We start from the raw sequence: 12,457 nt of genomic DNA, 5'->3' as shown, positions 1-12,457 counted from the left end.
TCAATGTCAGACACAATGTACTCAATGGAGCTAGTGACCTCACTGTGAGGGGTAGGGTTAGGGGTGGGGTTAGGTGAGTGCATTAAAAAGCATTAGCTCAGATTGCAACTACACCATGTCTGCATCCAGACCCCTCTCGAGCCTGTAATGTAGTTCTCACTGGAGTTCATTGGCTTAAAATGAGATTTGACACTCTAAGGAACAGGTGTCAAACTCGATTCCAAAAGGGCCGCAGCTCTGCACAGTTTACTTCCAACCCTAATTAAACACACCTGATCAAACTAATTGAGTCCTTCAGGCTTGTTTGAAACCTACAGGTAAGTGTGTTGGAGCAGGGTTGGAACTAAACTGTGCAGGGCTTCGGCCCTCCAGGAATTGAGTTTGACACCCCTGCTCTAAGGCTTACAGAAAAAGGAAAACATGTTTGAATATGTTTGCGAATCCTCTGAAAAGTCATGCTTTTCCAGCGATTTAGTCTACATTATAGGTCAAATATCTCGCTTGAATGAAAAAACTGGAAATATTAAACCTCCCAGTCCATTCAGGAGTCTCTGATATACACTTATTGGCCACTTTATTAGGTACACCTTAGTAGTACCAGGTTTGACTCACTTTTGCCTTCAGAGCTGCCTTAATCCTTCGTGTCAAAGATTTAACAAGGTACTGGAAATATTCCTCAAAGATTTTGGTCCATATTGGGATGATAGCATCACACAGTTTCATTGTCATGTTCAGGAAATTAGTCCATTGTCCAGTTTTGGTGAGCCTGTGCAAATTGTAGCCTCAGTTTCCTGTTCTTAGCTGACAGGAGTGGCACCCGGTGTGGTCTTCTGCTGCTGTAGCCCATCCACCTCAAGGTTGGATGTGTTGTGCGTTCAGAGATGCTCAGGTGTACCTAATAAAGTGGCCGGTAAGTGTATATATGTGTGTGTGGACAGGATAATAATGAATATGCATGCTTTCTAATCACAACATCACATCTACACTGTATAAGACAAATATTTCCTCTCCTCTCAGTGTTACTGTAATGAGTTTAAATGGATGGAAAGCTGATCTGTGAACGTCTACAGATTATAAATATGTGTTGTGTGTTTGAACTATCATAAACACACTGTGGATGAGCTGTTTGAGTGAGGTTTGTCTTGATATGAACATCCCTGACGCCAAATAACAATAAAAGTGCTTGTTCATTCGTTATACAGATGCACTGCATTGTCTTTGGCCACATTGTTCTCTGATTAGTGCGGTTTCATAATTCCTTTGTGAACGCAACACACACAACACACACCCACAGTCACATCTGACAGACATTCAGAGCCCAAATCTGCTGTTCAGATTTACAACAGACTAAGGCTTTTGATTGTTTGAAAAACTTCACATAAGAGAGACTAATTTTTTCAAGAATTTATACGTTACTCTTACAATAAACAAACAAACAAAAAATAAAACAATTTTGAATTTATTTATTTATTTATTTTTGACTTCTTTTGATTTCTATTTTTACATTATAAAATGTAGTGTCAATATAAATAAATAAATAAATAAATAAATATATAAATGTATATATATATATATATATATATATATATATATATATATATATATATATATATATATATATATATATATATATATAAGCATACACTCACCGGCCACTTTATTAGGTACATCTTACTAGTACCGTTTTGGACCCACTTTTGCCTTCAGAACTGCCTTAGTCTTTTGTGGCATTCAACAAGATACTGGAAATATTCCTCAGTGATTTTGGTCCATACTGGCATGAGGAAGATGCCTCAGATTTGTCGGCTGCACATCCATGATGTAAATCTCCGATTCCACCACATCCCAAAGGTGCTCTATTGGATTGAGATTTGGTGACTGTGGAGGCCATTTGTGTACAGTGAACTCATTGTCATGTTCAAGAAACCAGTCTGAGATGATTCACGCTTTATGACATGGCGCATTATCCTGCTGGAAGTAGCCATCAGAAGATGGGTAAACTGTGGTCATACAGGGATGGACATGGTAAGCAACAAAACGTAGGTAGACTGTGACGTTGACACGATGCTCAGTTGGTACTAATGGGCCCAAAGAGTGCCAAGAAAACACCAGTCACACCATTACACCACCACCACCAGCCTGAACTGATGATACTCAGATCTTTCATGTTGTTGACGCCAAATTCTGACCTGACCATCCGAATGTTGCATTGCCCACAGAACTGCCGCTCACTGGATATTTCTCTTTTTTCAGACCATTCTCTGTAAACCCTAAAGATGGTTGTGCGTGAAAATCACTGTGGATCAGCAGTTTCTGAAATACCCAGACCAGCCTGTCTGGCACCAACAACTATCCCTGCTGAAAAATCCAGCTTAAACCAGCCTAGGCTGGCTGGCTGGTTTTAGCTGGTCGACCAGGCTGGTTTTAGAGGGGTTTTGGCCACTTCCAGGCTGGTTTCCAGCCATTTCCAGCCTGGTCTTAGCTGGTTAGGCTGGGAGATGAGCAGCTAAAACCAGCTTGACCAGCCTAGCCAGGCTGGGAGCCCAGCCAAAACCAGCTATGTCCAGCTTAAACCAGGCTGGTCAAGCTGGTTTTAGCTGGATTTAGCTGGTCATTTTCCAGCCTGACCAGCTAAGACCAGGCTGGAAATCAGCCTGGAAGTGGCCAAAACCCCTCTAAAACCAGCCTGGTTGACCAGTTAAAACCAGCCAACCAGCCTAGGCTGGTTTAAGCTGGATTTTTTAGCAGTGATGCCACATTCAAAGTCCCTTAAATCACATTTTTTCCCCATTCTGATGCTCGGTTTGAACTGCAGATCGTCTTGACCATGCCTAAATGCATTGAGTTGCTGCCATGTGATTGGCTGATTAGAAATTTGCCTTAACGAGCAGTTGGACAAGTATACCTAATAAAGTGTGCGGCGAGTGTATATAAATTGTAGTGTCATTATAGCTGAGTTTCTTTAAAGTAATGTTTACTTTATTTTGAAGATATTTGCAAAGAAATAACACACTGAATTGTGCAATATATTACACATTTAAAACCCCCTTTGTGGATTTCATAATGTAAAAATGTCTATTCAAAAACTAATTTCACATTCACAGCATTAAAACAAGTCAATATTATTTAGCTATAACTGCACACGCACACTATCTCAAACTCCTGCACACTGTATATTGTATATCAATTTTAATTTGTCTCTTTAAGGACCCTAAAAATGGCTCAACCGTAATGACGTGGTTCTGACGCTTTTGATCCGGACCGGATCACGGAGTAAAGCTGAACTGCTGACAGACAGAGAGCCATTCATTCATTCATTCAGCGAGGAATTCACAGCACGCTGAACATGAACACCGAAAAGCAGAAAACATTGACATGCAGACATGAAGGAGGAGCAGAAAACTCCAGCAATGTAAGTAACTGCTGAGAGACACTGAAGGAAACCTCTGAATAACACACTGACAACCGACTGATGATGAAGATGATCAGATACTCGACACTGCGTCACTGAACACGCTCTGATTGACATGATTAACACTAGTGTACTGATTGCAGGAGCACTGCATGCTGCACTTCATGAAGGGTTCTGCATCCTATATAGATATAGGAAATGATATTGATACAAAAAATCACTTTATGTTGTAATTGCTTTAAAGATGTATTGTTTTCGAGTTTAACAAACGAAGAGAGGGCGGGGCATACAGTAGCCCCTCCCCTTTCAAAAACATTATCGTTTAGTTTAGTAACTCAGTTCCCGGAGGGCCGCAGCTCTGTACAGTTTTGGTCCAACCTTAAACACAGCTGATCAAATTTATTGAGTCCTTTAGGGCAGGGGCGGACTGGCACTTTTAAATCACTGTAGCCACACCAGCCAGGCCCGGATTGGCTAATAGGGAGGACCAGAAATATTCCCGGTGGGCCGGTCCGTTTTTTGGCCGCGAGGGCCGGTGTCCCTAGTTCCAGAATCGGTTGCTCTCAGCAGTCATCACACTTTTTAAAAATAATTTATTTATTTACTTAACCACAGCCTTCTTATTCATTATTTTACCACAGCTCTGCTCTTTTTTATCTATTTTCTCGTAGCGTCGTGAGCAGGGTGCAGGTTAATGTTGATATAACTAGATTAGTCACCGTTATGCGTACAGCTGTTGTGGTACAGTGGTTAGTACGTTAGATTATGACGCGGCCAACCTGGGTTCGGTCCTTGTCTGAGAATTAATTTTTTTTTTTTCATTTTTATTGTTAAGACATAATACTGTAGGGGTTGTTGAACATTTCAAGTTCTAAAAGTGCTGTTTTCTCAAAAAAAGACGTGATAGTGTAATTAGAAACTGAATTGGAAATAACCTTATTTTAATATAGTCAGTGGTGAACTGAGGTGGGCCGGTCTGAGGCTTGAAACTCCAGGGCTGAAAAAGAGTCCCACTCCGGCCCTGACACCAGCCCACATTACTACACTGACACAGCCCCATCCATGGACACACACATTCACTACTTATATTGGTGTACAGATAGTAAAATAATATAAGCAGTACCATATGTATTAGATATTTAAACATTTACTGTATGTGACTGGAACAAAAACAACCCATTTATAACAAATTTATATATGAAATCATTCATTTTCGTTTCGGCTTTGTCTCTTTTTTAACCTGGGATCGCCAAAGCAAAATGAACCGCTAACTTATTTAGTACATGTTTTACACAGCGGATGCCCTCCAAGCTGCAACCCATCACTGGGAAACCCCTATACACACCTATGAGGTGAGGTGACAGCGCTACCCACTGCGCTTCCCCCTTTCGAGAATAGTTCAGTTCATTTTATGCATTTGGCAGCATCTGATTTTAGAGCCTTTTTTTTTTGCTTTCTTTGAGCGTTTCGGCACTGCCTTTCCTTTTTTATGGTCCATCTCTGACAATTGGCTTGTGTTGCACTTACTGTTTGTTTGACATTCTTGCCAGATTTTGATAAAATTCCGTGTAACCTCTGATTAGGATGGTCCATCTCGAAACCAGCCGGTCGTTGCCGGTTCGGCCAATGCTTAACATTTATTATTATTATTCTTACTACTACCATCATCAAAAGCTGCCTACAGGTAAAAACAATACATATAAAAAAATAAATAATAAAATAGCTGACCGGCCCACATTTAAAAAATGGTCCGGCCCTTCTGCCAGATGGCCAGTCCCCCCCTGCTTTAGGGTTGTTTGTAACCTACAGGCAGGGCTTGACATTATCTTTTTTGATCACCAGCCACTGTGGATAGTAGTTTTCCAATGTTACTAGCCACTCGCCATTCTCACTAGCCACAATTTTGTTGTTGGGTAAATGAGTTATGCATAAAGGTTGACTTTGGCATGCTAAAATTACTTGATATAGATTTTGTGTCTTTTTGTATGTTGTGTATGACCTTGCTCAATGAGCAAGAGCAAATAGTTTGTGGTTTCAAAGCACTGCATTGCGATTAGTTTTTGTTTCACTAGGCTTTTCAGGGCTCAACACTAAGGATTTACCACACCAAAAATAAATAAGTAAATCCTAGCTTAAAATTTTAAATCCTATGTTAAAACAAGGTGAATATAGCTGAATACTTTTTATTCAACAAAACTTTTCCTAAAAAAAAAAAAAAAGACATTTAAAAAAAGAACTATACACAATAGTCTGTCCAAAACCTCTAGTTCAGTTATCTATATTTAAATGGAGAGTGTTACAACCCTGGTCTGGGTCAAGGACGTAACATAAATAAAACACGTGACAAATAAAGTTCACTTTTTTGAATCGCAAAGTCGGGTCAGTTTTTTTTTTGGTCTTTTTTTAAAAACTTTTTTCTTTATTTATCACCCAAAAAGTGAAGTCTATTACCTTGGAGAGGATCCACTAAAAATAACAAACAAAAAGCCCACTCTACCTAAACACCCACAATAAAACTACCTACACCCTACAAAGAAAATAACAGAAATAAAATACAATACTAGCACAGTTGCGCAGTGGGTAGCACAATCGCCTCACTGCAAGAAGGTTGCTGGTTCGTGCCCCAGCTGGGTCAGTTGGCGTTTCTGTGTGGAGTTTGCAAGTTCTCCCCATGTTCGCATGGGTTTCCTCCGGGGTCTCCTGTACAGTCTAAAAATATGCACTACAGGTGAATTGGGTAGGCTAAATTGTCCGTAGTGTATAAGTGTGAATGAGTGTGAATGGATGTTTCCTAGTGATGGGTTGCGGCTGGAAGGGCATCCGTTGCGTAAAACATATGCTAGATAGTTGGCAGTTCATTCCGCTGTGGTGAGCGCAGATTAATAAAGAGACTAAGCCGAAAAGAAAATGAATGAATGAATGAACAAGTACTGCCATCGTGAATATTTTTAGCGGATACATTTGTACATCAAGTTACTTTGTGTTGAATTGTAGTTGCCTCAGATTACATTGGTGAAAGGTTAAGTAAACTCCAAATATACGTATCTAAATGTGTTGTAATACTTTTCCACCTCTTCAGAAAAATATAAGTATTTATTTGTAGACATGCAGTCATTTTTTTTCCAATAAACAGACCTGTTTAAGTCTCTGAATCCAGCTAATATTTTTAAAACTGACAGACTGAAACTCACATTTAAAAAAAAAACTGTGTCTCAGTAGTTAGCACTGTCCCCTCACAGCAAGAAGGTCGCTGGTTCGAGTCCTGGCTTTGTCAGTTAGCATTTCTGTGTGGAGTTTGCGTGTTCTCCATGGGTGTTTCCCAGTGCTGGGTTGTTCCTGGAAGGGCATCCGCTGAGTAAAACATATGCTGGAAAAGTTGGTGGTTCATTCTGCTGGGGCAACCCCTAATATAGAGACTAAGCTAAAGGAAAATTACTGGATGAAAATGACTTATTACGTTTAATTTAGATATATTTTATTTATTTATATTTGTTTGACGATATTTCAGATCGTCAAACAAATTTAAATATTAGTCAAAGTCAAAGAAAACACAGGTGAACACATCATGCATTTTTAAAACAAACATTTTTATTATTAAGGGAAAACAAATACAAAACTACATAGCCCTGTGTGAAGTGAAGTGAAGTGAAGTGAAGTGTTTGCCCCTAAGGGCCACCCTTGGCAGCAACAACTGCAATCAAGCATTTTTGGGTCTTTTACGGCACTGTGAAGGAAGTTTGGCGCACTTAACTTTGTAGATTTGTTGTAATCAGCCACATTAGAGACCTTTTTAAAGTCATGCCACAGCATCTCATTTGGATTCAGGTCAGAACTTTGACTAGGCCACTCCAAAGTCTTTCCAGAAAGTTAAACCTTTGTCTCATCAGTCCACAAAGTATTTTCCCAAAACTCGCAAGATGTCAGATAGACAGACGGACGGACGGACGGACGGACGGACGGACGGACGGACGGACGGACGGACGGACGGACGGACGGACGGACAGACAGACAGATAGATAGATAGATAGATAGATAGATAGATAGATAGGTAGATAGATATATTGACTGATTGATTGATTTTCGTCCTGTATATCTGCCATGCTAACCACTTTTACCCAGTCTCTATCTTATGGTGGAGTCATGAACACTCACCTTCACTAAGGCAAGTGAGGCCTGCAGGTCCTTGGATGTTATTTGAGGTCTTTTGTGACCTCTGGGATGAATTTTTCATGTTTTTTTAGGGTAATTTTGGTCATCCAGCCACTCCTAGGAAGGTTCTTCACTGTTCCATGTTTTTGTTGCTTGTAGATAATGACTCTCAGTGGCTCTCAATGTGGTTTGCAGCAGTCCCAGAGCTTTATAAATGACTATAACCTTTTCCAAAATGGTGAATCTGTGTATGTAAAATAATAATAATCCTAATTAAAATATTTTAAATAAATGTTTCCCTTTATTTACATTGCAATTGTTTAAAAATAACAATATTCATATTCATCAAAAATATTTTAAAATAATTTGCAATCAAAAATAATTTTGATATATTTAAAATCAAACAAATGCAAATCATACAATTATACAAATGATTCAAATTCAATCAATTATTAACTTATTTAAATTACATATTTAATTAATAACCTGTAATTATTTACTTGTTATACATAAACTGAGATTCACAATGTGGAAATCAGCCATTTTAAGTAATTTATTGTATATAATTATATTCATTATATGAGCAAAATGTGATTTAATATGTATGTAATATTTATAAAAAAAATATGAATTTATTATTATTATTATTAAATTATTATTATTTATCATGAATAATTATTATTCATGCTAAATCAATTTAATTATTGATGCTAAATTAATTACTTTACAAAAATTATACTCATTGAGCCTCACATTAAAAGCAGCAGTGGTCATCAAATAAATTAACTGTCCTAACAAGAACCCTTGACGGCTGAATGTAGGCGAATTTGTACGCAGCCCACATGCTGTGTCAGGTCAGACCTCCACAGGCGATCCCGTGAGAAAATCCCCAAAATATCAGGCGGATTCCTCCTCAGAGTCTCACGAATGTGCGGCTGAAGAAGCTTTATTGGCTTCAGTGTATTGAGAAGCAAAGAAAGGAAATGTCAGAGTGCTGGAGCGTGACCTCAGTATGAGAGCGTCCTGAATGTGTGCCACCCCATACTGCGCACAATCTGTTCCCTCACACCAGTGCCAAAAGCAGAGCCACACAGCAGCGCTTCTGTCAAACTACTGCAGCTTTCAGCACTCACAACAGGGGAAAAAATTGCACATACTTTGATTCTGTTTCTTGTTTGGAGCTTTAAAATGGCTGTTAAGCCTGGTTTATACTTCTGCGTCAAGTGATCGGCGTAACCCACGGCGCATGCAACGCGCGTAGCTGTGCATTTATACTTCTGCACTCTGTTTCTGCTGCTCTGCAGTAACACTTCCAAAACACTAGTTGGCAGTGAGGTGTTTTTATTAGTCTGTGTCGAGTTTCTTCGCTGGTGTTTTGTTTTTCTGAACACTTCAAACTCAAAAACTCGCTCATTTTGAGAGAGGAACCAGTGGACGTGCAACAACTTTAACCATGAGGTAAACACAAAACAAAACTTTCCATCCGGAGCTCCTACATGGGACTCCACACTTGTAAACAAATGCTCCATCGGGCTCGCACGGCTCTCTTTTTGATAGGTGCATGTCAGCGACGGCCACGGTAAGGGCTATGTGTCCAGCGTAGATCACGCCATAGCATTACGTGTGTGCTTGACGCAGAGGTATAAATCAGCCTTTAGTGGTTTGCTATTGGTGGTTGTCCTTATCAAATGCAATCAAGTATTTCAGAGTCTTATAATGCTGTGGAGGAATTTTGGTTCACTCATCTTTGCAGAATTGTTATAATTCAGCCACATTGGAGGGTTTTCGATCATGAGCAGGCTTTTTAAGGTCATGCCACAGCATCTTAATTGGATTGAGATTAGAACTTTGACAGGGCCATTTCTATGACATTTTTGCCCAGTCTCTATCTTATGGTGGAGTCATGAACACTCACTTTTACTAAGGCAAATGAGGCCTGCAATTTGTTTTGGATGCTGCTATGGTGTCTTTTGTGACCTCTTGAATGTGTTGATAGTGGTTCGCTATTGGTGGATGTCATGTGGTTGACAGGTAGCCCATGCTTCAGGAAAAGCTAATAAATCATTATTTGGTGGAATATATATGATTTTCAGTCACAACCAAGTGTGCCGCAAGCCTGCGTTTGAGTGAAGGTCTCGGCCGTTAGATCGCCCCCTGGGGGCTGGCTGCAGTGCAAGTCATAAAGCCCGCCTCCTCCGTGTTAATGAAGGAGACTTGAGCCCAAATAAAAAAATTAATTACACTTGCAATAAACTGTCCCGAAAGATGGTTCTGGTCGATTAAGGCATTGGTTATTGTGCTGAAATAGGTGCAGATCCTCATTTTTGTAAACAGTTTGTTTTTAGCAGTAATTTAATGCTGGGCGTGTCATCGTGATTGACAGCTGTGATTGACAGTTTCTCAAAGCAGACCGTCTGAGCTTCGGCAGGAGACTGAAGTGTTATTACTCGATTTCTGTGTTATTTTACCATGACAAAATGAGTTCAGCAGTAAACTACAGTTTCTGACATACATGATCCTGGTGGAACACTGTTTATTCGCTAAGGTCAGGGCTTTTTTTTGGGCTTTATTAGTTTGCTAATACACGCCTAGCCACCCAGATAGCAAAATACAGTGGGGCCAGTTCTTGCCTGCCGGAGACTTACCCCTCAGACTGACTACCTCTGCTGGACCTACTCCGGATGCCTGGACTCACTGCCTGATTCCAGCCCGAGTCAGTTGAGCCAGATGCGGCGGCCGAGCGAGCAGGCGCTGCCGCATGCGAGCAGGAATCAGCCCGCGACGCCGCGAGTAGGTTATGTGCGCTGCTGCCCGGAGCTGGCGCGATTAAATCTTCATTATATAAAACCCTCACATTTGTTAACGTTATTACATCCATTTGTGTTGATATGACAGCAAACGCATGCTGAGCAGTTCGGGGGGCGTGGTTGATTTTACATAAAGCGTTTGGTTGGAAGCTCGACTCCATCAGACAGTCCTTCTGCGCATGTCAAGGCTCCAATTTCAGCAGTCTTTTGCGACAGTTTGTGCCCGTCAAGCAGGCATTTTGCCCTCAAGGCGTTCAATGGGAAAAGGGGCTGTCGCGTCATCCATATTTTTTACAGTCATTGGTCACAACAAATCGTCACCTTAGAAAGGTTATATCTGACATTTTTGTCAAAATTGAGTTATTTACATATTCTTTTTTAATTAACAACTTATTTACATTATGGGATGTTTTTTTTATAATTTGTTTACATTTTAAGACATTAAAAGACAAATGTTACACACATACTGTTCGCTATGGAATGCAAAAACTCAATATTTCAAAACCATTCAGAACGCAGATAGAACCTTATAATTCCAAGGTGACGAAATGACAAACCGTCATTTTTGTGTGTGTGTGTTGTTTGTTCTTTGAAAAGCCCCCTAATGACCTCTCTGATCAGCTACAACTCCAATCAAGTATGTTTGAGTCTGTTATAATGCTGTGGAGGAATTGTGGTCCTTATCTTTGCAGATTTGTTTTAATTCAGCCACATTGAAGGGTTTTCATCAATGATCAGCCTTTTTAAGGTCATGCCACAGCATCTTAATTGGATTCAGGTCAGAACTTTGACTAGGCCACTCCAAAGCCATTTTTGGCCAGTCTCTATCTTATAGTGGACACTCAATTTTATTAAGACAAATGAGGACTGCAGTTCCTTGGATGCTGCTATGGGGTCTTTTGTGACCTCTTGATGAGTTGATAGTGGTTTGCTATTGGTGGATGTTATGTGATTGACAGGTTGCCCCGCCCATGTGTCAGAAAAAGCTAAGAAATCGATATTTGGTGGAATATCTATGATTTTCAATCACAACAAATTGCCCCTAACTATCTCTCTTATTAGCAACATCTGCAATCAAGCATTTCTGAGTCTGTTATAATGCTGTGGAGGAATTTTGGTCCACTCATCTTTGCAGAATTGTTGCAATTCAGCCACATTGGAGGGTTTTCGATCATGAACAGCCTTTTTATGGTCATGCAACAGCATCTCAATTAGATTGAGGTCAGAACTTTGACTAGGTCACTTCAATGCCATTTTTGCCCAGTCTCTATCTTATGGTGGAGTCATGAACACTCACCTTTAATGAGGCTTGTAATTCTTTGGATGCTGTTGTGGGGTCGTTTGTGACCTCTTGGATGTGTTGATGGTGGTTTGCTATTGGTGGATGTTATGTGCTTGACAGGTAGCCCCGCCCATGCATCAGAAAAAGCTAAGAAATTAATATTTGGTTGAATTTCTATGACTTTCAGTCATAACAAATGACAAACTGTGGCATGACAAATAAATTCATAAAATGTGGGATTTTTTCAAGTTTTTCTTATCTTTCCCATGGTTTTCTTAATTGATAGATATTTACACACTGTAATATGATAAAACAATAGCTGTCGCAACCAAAAGTTGGGTCAAATATGCACAAATGCAACTGAAAGTTTAATTTCAGTGTAATTGTAGAAAAAACTTCACAAATAAGAATGAATTTAGGGCGGGACCAGATTTTGTCAGTGGAAATGATTGGATGTTTGGCTATTACTGGTTTGCTGTTGGTGGATGTCATGTGATTGACAGGTAGCTCCGCCCCTTGATTCAGAAAATGCTAAGAAATCATTATTTGTTGGAATATTTATGATTTCCAGTCACAAAAAAATAGCAAACTGTCATTTTCTGTGTGAGTTTGTGTGTGTTTGCCTCCAAACTGCCTCTCTTATCAGCAACAACTCCAATCAAGTATTTCCGAGTCTGTTATAATGCTGGGAAGGAATTTTGGTGCACTCATCTTTGCAGAATTGTTGTAATTCAGCCACATTAAAGTTTTTTAAAGCATAAACTGCCTTTTTAAGGTCATGCCACAGTATCTCAATTGGATTTAGGT

General features: G+C 39.8%; 1 protein-coding gene across 1 annotated transcript in view; it reads left to right on the top strand.

Moving 5' to 3' along the window:
- The first annotated feature begins 3,304 nt into the window (after window positions 1–3,304).
- slc29a1a (solute carrier family 29 member 1a) overlaps window positions 3,305–12,457 on the top strand; it is an 88,530-nt gene continuing 79,377 nt past the window's right edge. The window contains exon 1 of the mRNA XM_009307586.5: window positions 3,305–3,412. The gene's annotated coding sequence lies outside the window, so the exon portion shown is untranslated. The remainder of the gene's footprint in view (window positions 3,413–12,457) is intronic.

Source organism: Danio rerio, chromosome 13 (genome assembly GCF_049306965.1).
Source record: "Danio rerio strain Tuebingen ecotype United States chromosome 13, GRCz12tu, whole genome shotgun sequence".
Lineage (NCBI taxonomy): Eukaryota > Metazoa > Chordata > Actinopteri > Cypriniformes > Danionidae > Danio > Danio rerio.
Note: the sequence above shows the minus strand (reverse complement) of the source record. Positions and strands in the feature narration are given on the sequence as shown.